Raw genomic sequence first — 22,720 nt, 5'->3', positions numbered from 1 at the left:
AAAACTCACACTGCGCGCAGGAGTATCAACGAGATAGCCTAAAGGTGAATGTGTGGTGTGGCATCATGGTTGATCGTGTTATTGGACCCTTTTTCTTTCAAGAAGCGACTGTGAGAGCAGATAATTACCAGGACATGCTTGAGCTTTATATGTATCCTTAATTGGAAACTGTCAAATGGGGTTATTTTCCAACAGGATGGAGCGCCGCCACATTGGGCTTTGAGTGTGACGAGGTCTCTTGATGACGTTTCCTGGCCGTTGGATTGGACGTGATGTTCCCATTGCGTGGCCACCACGTTCACCAGATTTATTCCCTTGTGATTTCTTCTTATGGGGAGTCATCAAAGACACAGTCTACAAGACCCCAGTTGCAGCCATCGCAAACTTAAAGCGCAGGATTACAAATGCAATTACCATGATTAAGCGTGACATCCTTGAAAAAACATGGGATGAACTTTATTACCGATTAGATATTGTTCGTGTGACAAGTAGTGCTCATGTTGAATGTCAGTAAAATCTTCAACTGTTTTTCTCACATTTAGCGCAGGTTTTGTGTTTCTATCATTAAAATTACATTTGTTACAAACATTTAAAATTGGTTACACCTTTTTGAGATGAATTTTTGTTTATTTAAAACAGTATACGAAGACTATTTAGTAAACACCCATATTGCCCAGAAAGAATGAATGTAAAAAATTATTTATTTATGTTTTCAGATAGTTCATAAACTATACCCAATAGCAACTAAAGCTATCAGGCATCAACGGTTTATAAATTTAAGGTGAATACCTGTAATTTATTGTGATTTATAATTTATGGTCGGTTTTTCAAAGATGAAAAATTTCCATTTTCAGGGGAAGGCTTGAGAGTATAGTAGCTGCTTCAAATTTTCTTAAAGTTTGTTAACACATGGAACTGTAATAGAGGACAAAGTGGAGAACAGATCTGTTATCCGCTTGGATAATGCAGAAATTCTGGGCTATCCAGCAACTGTTGTTATGGAGGAAAATACATAGGAAGTGGAAGAACTGATAACTAGTGAAATGACAAGAAACCAATCTGAGTATTTTCTCTGTGGAAAATAGCAGGAAAAACAACTTGCAGGTTTCATCCGGTGTGGGATGGACGGTGATTACATCGAGTGTACTACCCGGGAAGACCCTTTCAGAAAACACTTTATTACTTCTAATGAACTTATTAAACTTACCAGGAGCACACATCTCACGACTCGCCTAGAGCTCCGAATACACTTGAGATCACCTTGCCCCCCTCCCCTGAAATGAAACTGCGAACTGAAGAAAGCAATCATTGAGTCCACATCCAACGAATTCTCCAGATCTAAATAGCAGTTACTGACTTACAAAAAGAAACCTGAGCTGTATTTGCGTTCATCAGGAAATCTGCATTTGGAGAAACGTTTACTTTCTGAAGGATCGAGAACTATTTTTTATTAGCACAACAACCATCGGGATCAATTGCCATGTTCCAGAGCGTTTTCATGGAGCACTCTTTTCTCTCATGTTCTACTGGAATGCCCGATGAACGGCTGAGCATATGTGAACATCGTTGTGGATCAAGTACGCCCGATAATTTTTCATGTTTACATCGTGGATATGGGTAATTTCAAGATGACACTGCAGCGATCCATAGTGGCCAAAGGTTGGAAAGAGTAATTTCAGGACCATTAGGAAGAATTTAAGCATCTGCCCTGGTTAGCCCAATTCTCGGATCTCAATCCAATTGAACATCTGTGTTATGAACTAGAAGGCATGTTCATTAAAACTCTCTTGAATTCCTGGTGTGATGACAGAGGTGCCCATCACGTCAGGAATTGAGGACAGTTTTGTAACATGAATTCCAGTATTACTCGTGTCATTTTTCAACGCCGTGTTAAAAGTGACAAGAGTAACTGAATCAGTACTCCAACACGTAACATCGTGTCGAAGGAGTAACTGGAGTCAACGGCAGTTCAACGAGCTATTAGCTTACGGTCTTAATAAATTGGCCAGACGTGTAGATCAATTGGGTCGCAATTTGCGCGATTCGCTTTTCACGCTCGCATATCATGGATATTGAGAAAGTATTCATGCTCCTATAATTAAAACGCAATGGCCTCTAAAAGTGGGAGTGCACCGGAAGGGTGGGCTTTTGCATTTCAGCCTCACCTCTTGATTAAAACGAAAAAACAAACAAAAAGACCGAGCACTTTTCTCAAGGTCAGCAGCTGCTCTGATCTTTAGCTTTTCCCCCCAAAAAAAAAAAAAAAAAAAAAAAAATCCTGCGTACTCTGCACTCTAAAAAAAAGTTGTGGTTCAGTATCCTGTCTTCTTATATTCTTTGAAAAAAATAAAATAATAAAATAAATCTTGTCGAAAATTTCACGAATTAATCTCAGACGTGAATAACGAATATTTAAATATTACATTTACCTGTAATGATTTTATCCATGTGATTCTTCAATTTTTTTTTTTTTTTTAAGTTTTTGAAAGGTTGGTTGGTTGGTTGTTTGATTGAATTTTATTGGCGCATTAGCTTCTAAGGCTATAATGCGCCAAGACCAATTTTTGAAAGGTGGTAGTAGCATAACAATAGGGTGGCAATCGTGGCAAAATGAGACTGGGATAACTTTGGGTCCCCACAACTATATTCTTCAAAGATATGAGTCCCATTAGTGAAACTTTGCCACGGGTCCTTCTATTTTAAGCCATGCCACTGTAAAAAAAAAAAGAAAAAGAACATCTGCGTATAATTAACTAATTTAATTTTAGAAATGCAAACTATCCTCATTCGGAATCATTGACCTGAAGTAACGAATATTGGACAAGGGCACCTGCCACATATTTTTCGTCGTTCGAATCTCAGAATGATCACTCGCTCCTTACGATATGCCTGCCAACTGAAAATGTGGAGAGAGTATTTGTGGAGTACGGCAGGCTCCAGCCCTCGTTGAGATTCACCGCCAATAGGTTTAAATTGTTGTGGTCTAAGTCAACCGAAGTAAAACTTCATACTTCAATAAATAGAAAACAAAGGTCGCAAAGTATCACAAACACCGAATGAACTTATGACAACAAATTAAAGAAGAAGAAGAAGAAAGTAGAATTACATACCCGATTTCACCTTCCTGGTAATACCCTAATGATAGTGACTAAGAAAACTCGAAACACAGTGAACTTCTTCCTCCCTCTGCTCATCTTTTATATTAGAAGACGACTTTGCTTTAAACCGGTTCTGGAAAACTAGCCGTGAGGGGTGGCTGAGATTATTTGCACCATCGTATCGCGGTAAATCCATAGTTTAAAGGAGAGCCAATGCAGATCACTGATTACTGGGCTACCCCCCTGAAGGTCAGGGACGAAAGGCAAGAGAAATGACATTCTACAAGGTGGAGAAGCAGAAAGAGAAAGTACTACTATTTCAATGACCAAATGATGGAGTAAGTGTTATTTAAAGTTGATTTACCGCCTTTTCGCTGGAAAAGGAAGATAACAGTATGTGTGTTTATGATGATGTCATTCTCTTCCCACCCATTCACTCAGTGCTTATTATATCCGCATGAATATGACACGACTTCCTGTTCACCTGTTGGATGAAATTTTGAAGACTTAAGTGGAATCCAGTTGAACTTTGCTCACCAATTAGAATCGCTAACAACACCCAGCAGATATGACAATGGCTCGCATCTCTGGCATATTATCTCTGTCTATTTAAATAAAAACATAAATTTGAAACTAATGAAATTTTACATCATTATTAAAATGAAAACCTCCACATAGCTCCATTATGTCTGTTTGTAAAAATACAACAAGGTAAATCAGGTCTCTGAAGCTTCCTCATTCTAAATTCTGATCTCTGATCACTTAAAAGATAAAACGATAGTAACCGATGAGAAGGCAATAACCATTGCAATGATGAACGGCTACCAGGGATATAGAACCGCGTTAAAAAACATACATCTCTCTTGAGGGGTTGTTTGTTTCAAGTGCAACACTGAATAATGCTTAAATGTACTTGAGTACTTATTTTTATCTACACTCATGAACCAAAACATGACCACCCTGTCTCCAAGAGTAACCACACTGCACAGCCCTATGAGTGACGTCACTGACTGGCGAAGCATATACAGTGGCGGCACGGTGGTGCCTATCAGTTCGTCAATACGAAGCGTATGCGATGGGAAAAGGGAAGGACCTGACTTAGTTTGAGCGGAGAATGATTTGCGACGCTAGGAAGGCGAGAGCTAGCATCACAACAACCTCAGGCATTGTCAGCTGCTCGAGGGCCAACGTAGTTAAGGGAAAACGTAGTGTGTCCCTCATCGGAATGGTCCGATGAGGGACACATAACCACTCAACGTGCCGGGAAGGGGAGACCACCACTAGTTGGCAGTCGAAGTGAATGGCGCTTGGGATGTGGTGTCGGGGACAACAGACGGGCCAAGATCCCTCAATTAATGGCAGATTACAATCAGGGAGTAGATAGAAAAATTTCCGAACACACCATCCAGTGAACTCCCTTGCGGATACTCTACCGAGTAGACGACCTGTTCATGTGCCCATATTAACATCAACATGGGCACCAACATGAACATCTCTGTCTGCAGTGGGCACAAGAGAACCGTTCTGGACATTTGACTGAAAAAGAGTTGCTTGGCCTGATGAAGGAAGGTTCCAGCTTCATCATGCCAATGTACGGGTGCGTATTCGACAGCGAGCAGATGAATATCTGTACCCAAACAGCATTTCGGGCAAAAATAGGCCGGCAGCGGTGGTATCACGGTTTCGATATGTATTCGTGGACATCTATGGGTCTCCTCATGCCTATTGAACACACCTGCACGACCAGATCCTATCGGCATTGTTTCGGACCAAGTTTTGCCCTAAATGGTTTCCTTATATCCAGCTGGCACTTTCAACAGAATAATGCCCATGCCACAAAGCCCGCATTGTGCAGGAATGGTTCGAAGATTATGTTCAAGCATTTCGTATGCTCTCCTCGCCTCCAAATTTCCCCGACATCAATCCCATCGAACATTTGTGGGGTGCTATGGAACGTAGCATTCCCCAGTCCACGCCAGTGTCTTGTTCCATTGCTGAATTCCGGGGCATTCTGTCCAGCTAGTCACGATGCCTGAGGGCAACTTCCGAGGTCTCGTGGAGTCGATACCACGCAAGATGCAAACGTGTCATCACGGCGAAAAGCGGTCCAATATGCTATTAAGCACGTAGTCCAACGGTTTGGCACATGATTATATTTAATAATTTAAATAGACTTTAATGTTTTTCATGATTTTAATGATTTAAAATAATTTATTTAAAAGATTTTTTCTCATCTTCGATAAATGCTAATGCAATGCGAATCCACTATGAATTAGCGTATAGTATGAGGTATGACCAAAACATTCGGGGACGGCCTTTGTATCTTGAAACTGCGCGTCATACCGAGTTGCGACTTATAGTAACATGTTTGGTGATTCATCTAGATACATACAAATAATCCATTTATCTGCAGTCAATCTGAATATGAAATTTTGATTAAATTTTGTTTCAGATTTAGGAAATGTGCAACAGAAACGCATGAAATGGAAAATATGTTGAGAGTTCCGTAAAATTTCCAGTGGTTCGTAAAATTTAAAGAGTACTTGTCTATCGAATATGATCCTCACTCTGGCCACTCTTTAATTGCAAAATCTAATGATTCAGTCTTTCGGATTCGCGATCTGATCAGAGGAGTTTACTAACCGTGAAGTTGCTAGAGAAATTGGGGCAAGTCATTTCTTAGGGACACGTCAACCAATCTTAACGTAAGATTTGGGATTGCGTCGAATTTCAGCCACATTTGTACTTTACATCTCCACACTAATGATCACAGAAGATCGGCTAGTTCTCACTTGTTAGGATCTTCGTAAACGTACTACTACAGTACTATTATTATCTTTAGGCCACCCGAATAATTAAATTAATCTGCCGTGCTGTGTGTCTCATGTTTGTTAATTGCGTGTGTTCTATGGTCGATTTGTTTGTTTGCTGGACAAAAAAACCTTGCTATCTACGCCTTAGACCGACTAACTCAGCCACCGAGTGGAAAAAGCCCACCAAAATTCCTCGTGTCATCGACGGGAATCGAACCCGGGCCTTTTCCACCCGGTGTGGGGAGGAGGGTGACGATATCACAATGCTACCACACAGACTCAATGTGCTACTGCTGATCATTTTGAATTTGTTCCGCATTTGTCCAATTGCAGTGTTCCTGGTTCAAACAGTGAATCAGGAACATTGAAAAACAGTTCAATGGCGATTGCGGAGAAAGTTGCCAGCGAAGTGAGCTTCGGGGTTTATAACAACGTTGTTGTTGTTGTTTAGTTATGTTTTTTGGAACATCAACGACTAAGGTCATATTACTCCATATATATTGGCTATAAATTTCGTATGTTCTATAGTCAATTTTCTGTTCTGTTCTGCTGGACGAAAAACCTGAGTTTCCGGGAGAAAAAGACCACGCTACACTCGCCTAGACCGGCTAACTCAGCCACTTTGTGAAAAAGGCCCATAAAAATTCCTCTTGTCATCGATGGGACTCGAACTCAGGTATTTTCCATCCGGTGTGGGGGTGGACGGCGATCCTATCAACTATGCTACCCACGAAGGTTTGTGACAACGCTCCTACACTCTCGGTGCAATCACTGTTGTTTCCCATCAGCAATACTCACCAGATTTAGCTTCCTGTGATAGTTTTTGTTTCCCTTTGAAATGTCACAGATTTGCAATGATTCGTGGTAATTTATTCAGAACGCGACACAGTAACTGTTAACAGTTCCAACGTAATTCTTCCAAAAGTTGCTAAAGTGATAGAATCGGTGTATACTGCCTCAAGGAGAGAATTTCGAAGAATATCCATCCAAGGAGCCAGAAGCCTCATCATTAATTCAGTCCTCGTATTACATCAATAGTCTTTAAATGACAAAAGAAATTTAGTTGGATTCAATGAGTCTGAACTATTTTTAAAAATTAAAAATAGTTCAGACTCACTATACCACGTGAACTATACGTAGACTTGAAAATTTCCAGCGATGCTTGTTATCAAGGGACGGGGGATCCTTGCATGCTTTATTCCACTTCAAATTGTTTAGAAACACAAGCGTGATGTCATGATCTTTCAACATTTATCATAACGTCACATCCACGTGATTTAAATCTGAGCTGTCTGTTTTGTGCGCATTACAAAGAATTGCATCTGGACATTTCTAACAGGATTTAATAATTCCTTGTATTAAGAGTACAGTGCACTTTAAGTTTTCCTGGAAAAGTCTGCATTAGATCATTATTAACATATACTGTAGAGGACATTTTTGTTTTTTGTGCATAATGCTAGTATTATTTATTTTTGAAACATTGTGGTTTCTAGGTATGGTATCAATTCTCAACTTATTTTCGATTATTTGATGCCAAAGGAATGTAAGAGCTCATCTTCTTCTCACCAATTTCGCTTCAAGGGCTGTTTAAACTAAGCAGCGGTCGACGAAATATACTTTTAAGCAAAGTTGTTGTTGTTGTAGGGTTTTAGGAGCATCAGCGACTGAGGCCATATTGCTTCGTGTATACTGTCTATAAACTGCGTGTGTGTGCTGTGGTCGATTTTCTGTTTGCTGGACGAAAAACCCAAGTTTCCGGGAGAAAAAACAATCCTGTTCTCGCCTGAGACCGACTAACCCTACCACGTTGTGGAGAGAGAGAGAGAGAGAGAGAGAGAGAGAGAGAGAGAGAGAGAGAGAGAGAGAGAGAGAGAATGGCGACTCCACCATGATCATGTATAGGCTGATTAAATCAGAGCAACAGAGTCCACTTGAAACCTTCGAATGGAATTACGCTTGAGATACAGCATTGATTTATTTCAATTTAATTCTGCTCTTGTTCACGAAATAAAAACCATGCAGCAGTGAAAAAAAAGTAGTGATTTTATTCCATTGCATTTAAAAGATCAATTTTAAGATAACTTCAGTCCGTTTCAATAATGGATCCGAGGCATCGTACTTCGACTACGATGCATTGGATCCCACTGTTTTTTGGCAACCTCTAAAATTACTTCAAGTGAAATAAAAGAATTAGAAATCAATGATTAAGCCAATCAATGATCTGCCTTTGTAGGCAATAAATATTTAAATTGCGAGGTTAAACAAGGTAATTTGTCTTGGGCAACAGCTACTTGGATTTTTCTAAGGAAAAGCTAGTCCGGGATTTACACTAAGTTGTCTTTGCATTAGCAACACTGATCTAATATCTCGCGGGGCCACCTTTTGCTCGTAATTCAGCTCGTATAAGTCATGGACTCCATAGGGAGAGTGTCCTGTAGTAGTGCTACCCATGGAGTTATTTCTAGATTAATATGCCCAGTAATACACCCACATTGTCAGGTGACTGGTCGTAACATCAACTATCCTTTTCCAGTAGGTCCCAAACGTACTCAGTTGGGTGAGTTGGGCAGGCATGGGAGGACAGTGAATTCATTGTCACTGTGCTATCAACTGTGCATATAGTTGGTATGTAGCATATAGCAGTTGGTAGTACAGTCTTTTCCTTCCCATACCGGGTGGAAAAGATCTGTTCGCATCCTGTCGATAAGGTGAGGAATTTTTATAGGCCTTTTCACAACATGTTTTTTTCTCCCGGAAACTCGGGTTTCTCGTCCACAACAGCAATAGACCAAAGAACACACGCAATTTTACAGGTAATATAAATTGCGTAAATAGTAATATGGCCTAAAACATTAAAACAACAAGAGACGGAGTTGTCTGGACATGCTGTAATCATGAAGGGGTGTACTTGGTCGGCGACGATAGAATACGATAGGTGTTCATCGAGTTGTTGATTAACGGTGATCAGAGTACCCAGGGCATGCCACGAAATCAGTTCCTAAATTACAGCGCCACCGTCTACAGCCTTCCCAACGCCAACAGTGCATTCAGGTACATGGCCTCATGTAGCTTTCTTCAAATGAGGATAGGCCCATCAGCATAATACGGTTGGAAAAGGGATTCATCAGACCAGGCGACAGATTTCCAGATGTCAGTGGTCCAGAGTTAGTACTGACGTGCCCATGCCAGTCGCAGTTTCTTGTGTCTAGCAGTGAGCATGGATACTCTTCGGCTGCCACAGCCTATACGAGCTAATGTCCTGCGTATGGTCCATGTGGATATTGGTCTTGATATTCGTACGTTGTACTGGGCGGTTAGCTGGGATACTGTAACGCGTCATTGCTCTGTTACGAAATGATCTGATTGAGGTGTATAAAGCCTTGAATGGTTTAAGCATGTTCAATGCTGATGGGATTCTTCCTCTTGCTCAGAATAATCGCATGAGAGGGCATAAATTCAAATTGAGGAAAGACGGTTGTAGGATAGATGTGCAGAAGTTTGCCTTTAGCCAGCGGGTGGTTGATTGCTGGAACAAACTTCCATCTGTCGTTGTAGAAGTTGATAGCTTAAATAGATTCAAAGCAGAACTTGACAAACATTTGGAGCGAGGGGATGGGTGAAATAAGGTTTTTTTTTTTTGGCTGATGCTATATAAGCTTGCTTTCTTGCATCCTGTGTCCTTGCTAATGCTAACGAGACAAAACACACTATGATGCGCCACGGGCGGCGACCATACGTGGCTGTTCCACGCTGAACGTCTCATGTGTGATCTTTAGCTGGTTGTTTGACCGCTGTTGATCCAGTCCCGGTAGACTCGTGACACCACACAACTGGAGGAGTGAGATACTGGCACCTGTATGTCTTGCTCCCACAATCATTCCACGTTCGAATACCGAATTCGAATGCCGACCCATTCTTTCTCCCAGACACTCGAAAACTGTGTGCGAACTAAAATATATCAGCCGTTCTTGACTTTGAGTCTTCACCAGCGTCACAGACCAGCCCATTCTTACACAAGAGGGGTTTGATTATAGAAAACCAACTCAGTTTATATCCCTTAAAAAAACAAGGCTATCAAAGAATACATGCCATTTGCAGTAAGAGGATGTGTTATTTCAGTACGAAAACAGGCTAGGCAGCATTCCTTGTAAGTGACATTAAGATGCCAAACTTCCTGCAAGAAATATGTTGCCACAAAAAGCAAAAGTCAAGTGTCTTTTGGTATCGAACTAATAATAGATTATTCTTATTGTAGCTTCTACCATGTATAAGCTTAAATATATAAAGAAAATTTATGGTGCGTTTGGTTTCAGCAAGGTGGTTTAGCCAATTATTTACGTCCATCCATTCGGAGAAAGCGGTTTCTCTGAACTGACCTGTGAGCAGGCGTGCGTATACAAGATTGTACTTGAAGTCGCCATATTAGGGACGTTTTCCGGGTGTATGTGAGAAATTTTTCCTCGTAGAATTTTATTGTCTTCAAGCAATTGAATTTTATCTTACGGAGATTTTAGTTAAAAATAAATAATGTCTGTAGCCAAAAGATACAGAATAATTAATCAAATTATTTAGACAAACTTACAGTACTTTTGAACCGCTGTTATTTCTTGCAAAAGAAGACTCCTTTCCCAAGGTCGCGGGTTGGATTTCTGTCTCTGACATCATATATATATCCTTCATGATCGAGTCTTTCTCTCTACAGGGACAGCAAATTGCAAAACCGATGATTGAACACGTTGCCCCATGTTAGCCCTCTTGCATCACGTGCTGGACCTTTCTCCCAAAATTACATCTCACTCTATACAATTATCTTACGATTGCTTTTTCACTTAAGTTACTGACTTTTCGAAAAACGACTTTTTGGATTTCAGTTTTTACTGTTCTCTGGTTTTCAGATTTACTTTTTTGAGAAAGATTAGATGCTTGTTATAATTTCATTAAGCCAGCCTTCTTAATTATATTGTAGGAAACCCAACCTAGGAAATTAAATATAATTTCTAATTATATTTAATTTAAAATTTAATTTTAAATTAAATATAAACATTCTATTCTCAAATACATTTACAGTGTATCTGAGAATAGAACAACAGACTTGAAAGCAATCATAACAGGGAAATCCAAAAGTAAAATAAACCATTAAAATAGATTCAAATCATACATACAAAATATGTATGATTTGTAATACATATATACAAATTATATTCCATCATATTGTTCATTAAAATCATATGAACAAAAAGACGTCTACAGAAAGTTTAATTACCGGTAGAAGAAAAAAATATGGAAATAAAATAAAAGAAAATAAAAGAAAAACATAAAAAATTTAAAAAAATTAAATAAATAAATAATAAACCACAACGATTGAATGAGAATTAATCATTTTCCAGTCCAGGAAGTTGTTGTTGTTGTAGGATTTTAGGAGCATCAGTCATATTGCTCCTATTATCTGTAAATTGCGTGTGTTCTGTGGTCGACTTTTTGTTTGCAGGACGAAAAACCAGAGTTTCCGGGAGAAAAAACCATGCTACCCTCGCCTGAGACTGAATAATTCAGCTACGTTGTGAAAAAGGCCCATAAAAATTCCTCATATCATCGACGGGACTCGAACTCGGTCTTTTCCACCCCATGTGGGGAGGACGGCGATTCTACCAACTGTGTTTTACCAACTCACCAGGGCCTCAGTCCAGGAGATGAGGCATACTTCTGCATGGAGTACATCAAGGGTTGAGAATGGTCAAAATAGTCAGTTAGCGCCGTAGCAGTGGTATCGTCACTGTCTTCCCCACAAAAAGCTCAGGTTCGAATCCCGTCGATGACGCGAGGAACTTTAATGGGTTTTTTTTCACTCTGTGAGATTCCTGACTTGTCTAGAAGGAGCATGAAAGTTGATTTTTGAGCTGCTTCAGTTTTGTTAAGTAGACTCTTGGTATAAGGATTCCAGATGGGTGAGCTGAATTCCTGGATTGTCAGTACTATGGTTTTATATAAGATAGCACCATATCTATAGTTTTTAAACTTATAGGTGTTCCTTTTGATAAATCCTAGTGTTTCGAATTCTTTGCTAGTGCTGTTAAGGACATGACATCAAATTTAGCACTACTAGAGAGTATAATCCCCAAGTCGTTGAATTAGTCACACCTTTCTAATTCCTTATTGACTTCTGTCAGGGTTCTGACAACTGTTGTTTGGAATACTACGGTTGTGTGGACCTCAGAATTAGAGAGATTTGTATGTTTATTCGATTTGTTTTCTGTATGTGATCACTGCAAATCTCATCAAGCCCAATAGTGATGAATCAAGGCTGAAACCCAACCGTGTTAGCTGGGAACTCCTACAAAGGAGTTAAGGGACAGAAACAAAGGAACATTGGAGGAATTCGGTTGGCGTGTTAATTTTAGCCAAAGTTTCTTATAATGATGATCTGCTTCCAGGTGAAGTGACCAAAGTTAAAGTAGAGAGTTAAACGTGAGATGGAATTTTGTGGTTTTTTTTAATATTATTATTTTATTTATTTATTTTATTTTTTTTTAGTTATTGGCGTATCCAATATTAAATTCTTAAACTGTTTAAAATCGGACATTCTCGAGGATTGAGTGGTGCCGAATTTAAAAATTTACTGGATTTTAGAGAGGTGCACCTGATGGTTGAGCATTTTTAAAGGATCACATTTCGTTAAATATTAAGCACAAACAATTGAACATATTTACATCTGTAAACGTTTATATTGACTAAAAATAAAACGTAAACAATTTGTTAAATCCCAAAAATGACAATAAACATAGTCAGCAAATATTCTCAGATTATCAAAGAATATTTTCAGATTATTCTCAGATTATCAAAGAATGTTTTCAGATTATTCTCAGATTATCAAAGAATATTTCGCTTTGATATTCTATTGCAAATGTATTTTTTTAATATTATCAAAAAAATACATTCGCAATAGAGAATACAAAAAAAATTAACTATTCTAAATAATTAACTATGATATTTTGCTTTTAATAATGTACTGTAAATAAATTTACTCAATTGCTCGCACGTAATACCTAAGAATCCTTCATGTGCTTTTGCAGCCAGCAGATTTTAAACTGCATTGGTAATGCAATGGTCAGTATTGATATCAATTCTCACAGCAGAACAAATTTGCTTTTGTAACCAATTGCCTTTGTATTGCACTAACAGATGGCAAACAGTTTAAAACAGTTGACTTATCCAAAAGGTTAATTAACCATTTGTTTAAAAGATGAGATTACTATGATAGCCTGCTTCGGGACTAACCGATCCCTCAAAAGAAAACAGGTGATCTTTAGTGACAATACTCAAACAAAACAGATAACTTTAGTTACATTAAAACTTTGAAAAGTCTGCTTTCTAACACCTCCATGGTAGATCACATTGAACAACTTTGTTTTTTCTGCGTCCAGCTATCTGAGGGGTCAGTTAATTCTGAAAAAGGCTATCATAGCAACCTCATCCATTAAACAAATTGCTAATTAAGCTGTTACCGAGTGGTCAAGAGCGCGAGTGCAGTAGCACACGCTCTTTGAGTGGACCGGGGTTCAAGCCCGTGACTACTAAATACGATTAACATTTGTATTGATTGATTGATTTATTGTAAACTCCACTGACCTGGTGGTTGTGCCGGAGTATAAACAAGAACATTTTTGAAATACCTGGACAGCTCGTTGCAAAAGCAATTTTTTTTTTTTTTTTGTTATGTGATTTGAGACCACTGCACATTATCTATGAAGTTTAAATTTGCTGGCTCCAAAAGAACAAGATACTTCTGCAAGCATCTTAAAGAGAAGGAGAAAATGGATCCTTATGGATCCTTAAAGAAAAATACGTTCGTTGATATGCATGCTGGATTAAATTCTTGATATTTCATGTTTTTAAAATGTTTATTTTTTATTATTTTTTGTAAAATGGGCCAGACTTTACAGAGTTTACCGTGTATTCTTTTCAAGTCCCAATGTACAGTATACAAATAACCAATCAGGTTATCTGCATACGGATTGATTCAAAAGCGAGGGAAGAAATTCTTGCTTCTTTGAATCACTGGAATGAATGAACAGTTTTATATCGTGTGCAGAGGTAAGTGAAAATATTTTTATTTTGAAGAAGGAACACTTCCATTGTAATACAAAAAAGGGTGGTTTATCCAACTCTTGGTGGACTCCTCTACAGACATAATGCACTCGGTGGTACTGCTCATGATGGATAATTCTTTAAGGATGGTCCATAGTTTCCAAGAGAGTCTAAAGTACTTTACCATTACATAAAGAAGTGCTGGTTCGTTGGTATGCTGTTTAGTAGCATTTCGATTTTGTAAGACTCGGATTACTTTGAAGTTATTGTAGACTAAAATCTGTCGTGTAAGGCAATCAAATTTTCATTGTTTCCTTTAGGATGAGATAATGCTAAATTTTTGGGAAAATATTGTCTTCTGATATCGTGGTAATAGCTACACTCTAAAAGAATGCTTCACTAAGTAAATGGTAACACTACTCACAGCAGGTGGATCATCGTCATGTGAGTGTGTCCAACAAATGTTCTAACAAGAAGCACCTCCTCCTGTATAGTGTTTTCCTGAGCCTGCCAAATTTGTATCCACTGTTCTTTAAAAAATTTTGTACAATGGATTTACAAGCTGTTGTAAAGAAGTAGTGTGAGGATTGTAATTTTGTTGGTAGCGGATTTGACACCCAAGAAGAGAAGAGAAGAGAACATCTCTTTCATCTCAGATCTGTCATTCATTTTTTTTTTTATTCTATTCCAAATAGTGTTTGTAGCAGGTTGATAGTCGTGGACATCCTTGGTAATACACAGCGAAAGTAGTTTAATCTGTGGTGAAGTAAAGTGATTGGTAGAGTTGATTATGGACTTTTCGAAGAATCTTTGTGAGATTTTGGACGTGATCTATTTATTAGTTTAGCATTAACCCTTCCAGATGGCAGGAAAGATAGCATTATTCAGTATTTATTTAAAAATATTTAAAACGATGTCAGTTACATACGGGCTACAAATATTTTTTGATGGAAACTATTTCTAATGGTTTTGTAAACTGCACATTACTACATTAAAAATAGTCCATCAACGTGAGGGAAGAAGTATGCAAATGAATTCGAAATGTGGATACATTTAATAAACATGGTTTTTGATATTAAATAAATTTTATTTCATTGTTTCCTGTAAAAACTATATAAATATTTCCTCGTATCTTTCGAAACAACCTTATCCACTCTTACGACTTGTTGAATATCACTGGACTAGAACCGGTTGGAATCTTATATCTGCACCCTAACCACTATGCATTAATACTTTTTCATTCTATAATCTTAAATTTTCTGTTACCTTCTCTACTGCAACAATTCTTTTATCCAACAAGAAGTAAAAACGGAGTCAAGGTGAAATTTCTTGTTACAATTAATATCTAAATGTCGCAGTTAACTCCTACACAGTATTTCCGGAAATTGTTCAACATTCCCTTTGAGGAATTTTACTTGTTCTCAGCCTGAGGAATTTTAGTTTCGTCATTCATTTTCCTGTTTCTGTTTTAATATTGCAAAATGTACCATTAAAGCAAAGTGGAATGCAGAGGAAAACTAATTGGGTCATCCTGCTCCTAAATATTACGATGGCGAAACTTTATGGTTTGGTACCTGCAATCAGGGATAGCAGCTACTACACCATAAACACATTTCACAAAAGGTTTTGAAAATATTAATAGAATATTTAATATTAGCTTAGTCTCTCTTTCAGGGAAAAATGAACTTTAAAGCCTGAAGTGGTTTAAAATACAATAAAACAATTTACGGAAACTGTTTTGAGGTTCCTATGAAAGGGAAAGGTCCCTGTCCCTGCTGTCTGGCTACATGGAAAACATCAAGTTCACTTGTGTGTTTAATGAATATTTGGTTTATTGTACGACTAATGTAATGATGCAATACACTATTTATTCTTTCCAAATCCTATTCTCAGGATTTGGCAAAAATGCCGAAATGAGTTCGCAAAAACTGGGCGAGTTGGACCACAGAACTCTCTAATATTTGACATATTGTTGTTGTTGAAGGTTTTGGCACAAGAGCTACAATGGCCATATTGCCATTTCAAATTAATAATATAATAGTTTCAAGTATGCAAGTTTTAGAGGTGAAAGAATATCCTTATGTTCTTTACCATTGAGAAAAATTCATCTAGTTTTGCTTCATTTCTCAAGCTGTGCTTCGTATTTATAGTCTCCTGCAAACTTCTGTGAGATAGGAATGTTTCTAGCCTTTCCTGCTGATAATAGGAGCAGTCAAGTGAAATATGTTTCTCTGTATGAATATTATGGCAGTGACAACACCGTCGAGGGCCTTCTTTAGCTTTTGAGAATGTAAAGATGAATTATATGAGAGTGTCCAGTGCGTGCTCTTGCAAGAGAACCACTTATTTTCTTACATTCCTGGTGCTGGAAGTCCAGAAGGATGGCTGGGTCTTAATTTCTGTAATTTTATTGTTGCCATATATGCCATATTCCATAGGGTGTAGTAGGTTTTTCGTATAATGGTTTTGTAGTCTTGGACAAACTAAACCAAACTTTTATATGTATTAGGGTTATCCGGTAATTTCTTACATATACCCATGTGTATTTTGTCTGTAAATTGCGTGTTTTCTCTGGTCGATTTGCCTGTTTTGCTGAACGAAAAAAAACCCAGTTTCTTGGGGGGGGGGACCTTTCTGAGACCAACTGACTCAGTCACGGAGTGAAAAAATCCCATTAAAGTTCCCTATCAATTACATTTGGATTTATTGGTTGTTTTGCTGCCCGACCTGCATTTTCATTTTCGAATATACCACAATGAGCTGGGATCTTTTTGTGACTATTGCTATTGAAGTAACTCCTTGAAATGGCGTGCCTCAATAGCGTTAACATGTCACTTTTATATGTTTATGTCCTGAGCTCCTTGCAAGATTCACATCATAGAGAGTGCAAACGAGCCAGGATTTTCTTCATCATTTTCCTCCTTCCATCGGCCTGTTATCTGAATAGCCAGCTAAAGTGCTCGAGAGGTCATCACGGAAAAATTTCAAGCCTCTTCTAGTCCACACAGTTGGTAAGTGCAGTAAAATGCAGTATTTTCATTTCGCTTCATTTACACTTGGTGGGGTGAATTAAAAACAGTTGAGGAAGAAAGGGATCTGGGAGTTGTGATACGGGCAGATATGAAGTTTTCTAAGCAGTGTAAACAGGCAGCCAGGAATGATACCCTGTCGATGATTTATCGAACGTTATCCTGTAGAGATAGGGAGGTCATAATCCCACTGTATAAGACAATTGTAAGACCACATTTGGAACAGTGTTCAAGTGTGGAGACCTCATCTGAAAAAAGACATTGAGCTTCTTGAAAGGATCCAAAGAAAATCAACTCGCATTGTGATGTCGGCAGAAGGGCGAGAGTATGAGGAAAGACTGATTATGTGGGCTACAGAGTTTGGCAACCAGACACCTCAGATGGGACCTGATTGAAGTTTATAAGGCTCCGAGAGGGGTTAGTTGTTGTTGTTGTTGTTATTTGGTTTTTAGGAGCATTAGCAACTAAGGCCATATTGCTCCGGGGATATGCGGTGGTCATTCCCTGACCTTTTCCGCATCCTCCGTATTTGGTGGCTCACGGGCTCGAACCCCAGTCTAATCAAGAAGCATGTGCTACGCACTGCTGCTCCTGCCCACCTGGCTACGGAGGCGCTTAGAGGGGTTAGTAAAATGAATGAAGAAGGAATTTTCGCTGTTATAGAGAATGCAGAACTATGGGTCATAAATTCAAATTACAGGGCCTAAGGTTTAGATTAAATTGTAGGAAGTTTTCTTTTAGCCAGTGAGTTGTTGGAACAGGTTGCCTTCACAGGTAGTTGAGGCTGACAGTTTGAATAAATTCAAAAATCATCTGGATAGTTACCTATGTGACGAGGGAAGCAAACAATTCGTATTTTCTTATCTACTCTCGGGTTTTTTTTTTTCAGTGCAGCAAAAGCATGTGGCTTCCTTGTACTATATGACGAATACTATTACTATTTCAAGGTCCCAGCCGACTCCTTATTAGTATTAGTAGCGACTAACTATGCAAGGAAGCAATCTTATACAGCATCAGCCGATAAAAAAAAAACAGAAAGAAAGAAAGAGCCAACACTTCCCATATCACCTGTCCATCCCAACTCTCACAAGGACCTAGGTTTGGACTAGGATTCGAACCTGTCTTTTCTGGAGCACTTCAAGGAAGCAAGAAACAAATTCTTCGCAGCCCTTTGGTCTGCTCGACAGGAACTGGTTGGTTACGGCAAAAGGAAACTAATAACTATGTTTGTCCGAACTTGTGTAGTACCGGTGGCACTCTACGCATCGGAAATCTGGTCCTCTGCCCCCTCCAACCTGCCTGCGACAGTTCTTGGGGATTGAGTATTGGTTTCTGCGATCCCTCAATAGGACCTCAGGACATCCCCTTACTATCTCTAGGGGTATACTACATTCGCTGCATGGAATTATCCCTTGGAAGCAAATCATCACCACTGATACCTACACGGTCCTGCAATTTTAGATCTTCCATGTCACCATCGCTTTACTTGGCTAGTGTGTTGGAGGATGATATGCGCTCCTTCTCCTGTTCCTGACAGCCTGCAGCATCTTCCCGGCATCACCGCACCCTTCTTGGACAGACACAATGTATTTAAAGTATTATGTCGAATCTAATCTGTCTCAACTTCTGTAATTAATTATTGACTTGATCTCTGTGTATTTTATTTTACCCAATATTGATATTGTATTCATTTTTATAATTCTGTTTACCCTCCTAGCATTTGATTGCTGTCAAGGGTTGGATGTAACTTTTCTTTATCTGATTAAATAAATAAATAGTCTGTCTGATTCTTCCTTGAATTTATTCAGATTCCCCATTTCCACAACACCAGATGGGACTTTGTCCCAATAGTCAACTCCTCGTTGGCGAAGGCAAACTTCCACAAGTCTGTCCTACCACCATCGTTCCTCAATTTGAATTTATACTCCCTCACGCATGTAGTCAAAGCAAGAGGAAAGAACCGTTTCGTAATTTGTAGATTTTTTTTTTTTTGCAATTTTTGAAATTCTGCAATTCGCAAAACTCCTCCTGCGTTCTTTTTCTTTTCCACTCTGTGTGGGAAGGACGGCGATCCTACCAACTGTGCTACCACGAGGGCCATTAGTATAGAATACTAACATTAATTATCCATTAATAATTAATGTTGAAGAGACCTGGCTTTACATGATAATTGTTTTAAAATCAAATTTATATTCATCATGGGACATGAATATAAATTTCAAAAATTTTAAAATCAAATTTAAAGTCATCATCGGACACCATCCCATGATGACTTCTGCAGTTCTCTATACGCCTCTTGGCGATCTGAGCCGGGTGCCCTTGCCTGGCTCACTTTCACTCCTTTTTCCTGGTGGTGGGGGGAGGAGACGGCATCTACGTCTCCTTCCCTCGCCGCCTCCCCTCTTTCTCCTCTCCGTGGGGCATGGGCTATCCCACAGGCCACTTCTGGGGATTCCTTCTGTACTCATATTTCTGACTTTTTCCCCCAGCCTACAGTCTCTCTCTCTCTCTCTCTCTCTCTCTCTCTCTCTCTCTCTCTCTCTCTCCCCCCAACTCTACCCTCACACAAGCGTACGTCCCACACAGTGGGAATTAGAAATATCCAAATTCAAATCGCTCATAACCCTTTCGGCCTAACAAAATTCTAGCGTCGTAATTCTTCCCCCTTTTTTTTTTTTTTTAGGCCCCAGCCAGTGAAATCTCAGGAAATTAGATGGCAGGGCATGCCTGGTCTGCCTCCATACCAAGTGTGGGCAACGATGGGCCCCAATAAGGATCCAGCGGTTAAATGACCAGATGGACACCGGTACACGACACTACACATATACAAAATCCATACACTTTTAAACTTCTGGCATTGACAGTGTTCTGTTTCACACCCACAATGTATACTACGCGGAGATGGGGGAAACCCCTAGTGCCGTTTGACCCTAAACACACTTTACACTTTACTGCGTGGTAAATTCAAATCTGCTACAATCAGACATGTTCTCACAAATAGCAAGTGCATATAAGTGGTGTTGCCCCACACCGGGTGGAAAAGATCTGGTTCGAATTCCGTCAATGACGCGAGGAGTTTTTAATGAACATTTTTTTCCCCAATGTTACTGAGTTAGTCAGTGTCAGGCAAGGGTTGCGTGGTCTTCTCAAAACTCGAATTTTTGTCCAACAAAACAGGAAAATCCAACAGAACAAAAGTGGGGAACTGCGCTGGATGCGACGCACTCGGGCTCAGACACAGAAAGGGAAGTCCTAAAGCGTTTCTTAAATGGTATGACATAACTAAAACGAAGAAAAGGGGCCCCAAAACTAACCATGCACTCATGCCCCGCATAATAATATTGCACACTCTGGTGAGACCACATTTAGAATGAGTGTAGAGGTCACATCTGAATTAAGATAAATAGAAAGATAAAACTTCTAGGTAAGGGTTGCTAATTGATGTCCAATGAGACTTAAAAGATGTGGACTGTCATGCTTCGCAAATAGATGTCTCAGGAAGAATCTGATTGAGGTATAAAAGGCCCCGAAGGGGATCGCTAAAACGAACGAGGAAGATATATGAGGTACATTCAAAAAGTTACCAGAACTTTACACGTTCTTTAAAATGGTGTTTTTTTTTAGCGCACGTAGGGCCGCTTCGGAGTTTTCTTTGATAAATAAATAAATATGATTTTTATTGTAAGGTTCCTAGGTACACGCAGGTACCCTACCTTTACAAACCATTCACAGCACATAGCCAGGGGTTAACAAGCGGCAGAGATATCATCTCGCCGGAAATGTAATAAATAGGATAAATAAATAGCAGATTGAATTTAGTTAAAAATAAAATATAATAACAATAATACATCAGATTAAAATAATAAAATGAATTAAAATAACACATGACAGTTTCTTGAATTCAAGTTTCCCTGAAATTCTTGCCGAGCCGGAGCGATCTCACATCAGTTGATGGTTGTGGAACAGACGTGCAGATGATCCGTCTGTACTTTTTGTCATCGACGATTCTGCACAGGTCGGCATCCAAGGACTGAGCTAGATGGAGCTTGTGATAAGGGAGGAACCGATCTTTAAAATGTAACCTCGACGGAAGAGCAAGAAGCTTGGGAGTGGAGCAGAGTGCTGGTTGAGGGATTCTCCAACACACGGTGTCCCAAATGTTGGGCGCTGCGATTCTTCCAGCGATCATTTTGATGGTGAAGATTAGTCTCTTTCGTTCATTAAGGCTCTGAATCTGGTTAAATTCAATGCTTTGGCCATCGGTGTTGTGTGAAGTTGTGGTGGGAGATAACACTTCCAGGTAGCCCACTTCAGGAGCCAGTATTCCGCGGCGGTCAATGGTTTGATTGTTGTGTCTGCGGCCGAGCCCCACAACTCTACCCCATACAGTATACCTCCGAAGAACATCGTCCTGTTTCACCTGGTCATTGGCTAACAAACTTAAAATTGATCCAGCGAAAACAAAAATGATGCTTTTTAAATCCAAATTAGATCTCAGGCGGCCTCCCCAAGTCAAAATTTTTGGCAAGCGGCTTCCTATAGTCACTGAGGCAAAACTCCTTGGGATCATTATTGACCATAATAAGCTTTCCTTCTATCCTCATCTGATTCACATAAGTACCAAAATCAAAAAGTTCGCAGGGTCAATTATTCGAATTTCCAGAGGGGAGTGGAGTCTCTCTAGGAAGTCACTCTTTCTTTACTATAATGCTGTTTTCCTGCCCATAGTCACCTATGTAGCAGGAGCTTGGTTTCATCGGGCCACTAATTCCAAAATGAGGTTAAAACTAAATTCCATCCAGCGGAGAATGCGCCTCTCTATTCTCAGAGTCTGTAGAACAGTTTCCACCGCTGCGATGCAAGTTATTGCGGGGTCCCTCCCATTGGATCTATTTGTCATCTATCGTGGCATCTGCTTTCGACACAAAAAACAAATACCTTCAGAATTACTTGGTATCCAGCTAAATTTAAATGAAGATCCTAAAAAAGAGAAATCCAGAGGGTTTAACGAGCTAATTAGCATCTGGCAGACCAGATGGGACACCACCGCACTTGGAGCGACGACAAGAAAATTCCTGCCTGATGTGACCTTCTTACTCTCTCTAAATCGGTTAAAACCTGGTGCTCTTTAACTATGCAAACTTTCTTTCTGATAACAGGACATGGCTCTCTCAATCAAAAACTCTTTCAGTTTCGCTTGCATCACACCGATCTCTGCAGCTGCGGGTGTACAGAACATTGGAGTCACCCGCTCTTTAACTGTGCAATCTACGACGATCTTAGGGTGAAGCTCCGAACTGACGTTCCAGATCTCTCTCTCTCTCTCCGGGGAAAGAGGAAATGCTTCTGCATAATAAGAATCATCTCTCAGCCCTTCAGAACTTTGCCTCCGAGGTGTTTGCTCGCAGAAAAAGAATCAACGCCAGATTAGCGCACCAGAACAATCCACCAAATCCAACTGTGTAAGCGGGACAATAGTTTGCTTCTCTGATTTATTTTCTTCTATGGTTCGTGTCTGCATGAATTGTCATTGCACTGATCCTAAAGGTCATCAGTTCCACATCTGAATTATTCTGGATACAAGAGTATTTATTGAAGACTACCCTTTTTTTTCTTTCTTTCTTTTACTATTAGTTTATTATTATTTTATTTTATTCTTTTATTTATTTAGTATTATTTTTTTTTTTTATCGCAA

General features: G+C 39.3%; 1 protein-coding gene across 10 annotated transcripts in view; it reads right to left on the bottom strand.

Annotated features, from left to right (window-relative positions):
• LOC150075745 (uncharacterized) overlaps positions 1-3,247 on the bottom strand; it is a 29,663-nt gene extending 26,416 nt beyond the window's left edge. For 6 of the 10 annotated variants that reach the window (XM_090388198.1, XM_090388194.1, XM_090388196.1 and 3 more), the window contains exon 1: positions 3,111-3,247. The gene's annotated coding sequence lies outside the window, so the exon portion shown is untranslated. The remainder of the gene's footprint in view (positions 1-3,110) is intronic. The other 4 variants (XM_090388193.1, XM_090388190.1, XM_090388191.1 and 1 more) reach the window with 2 other exon arrangements.
• Positions 3,248-22,720: the final 19,473 nt, after the last annotated feature.

This window comes from Mastigoproctus giganteus, chromosome 13 (genome assembly GCF_048544385.1).
Source record: "Mastigoproctus giganteus isolate SK-2022 chromosome 13, ASM4854438v1, whole genome shotgun sequence".
Classification (NCBI taxonomy): Eukaryota; Metazoa; Arthropoda; class Arachnida; order Uropygi; family Thelyphonidae; genus Mastigoproctus; species Mastigoproctus giganteus.
This window is presented reverse-complemented; position numbering and strand designations above follow the sequence as displayed.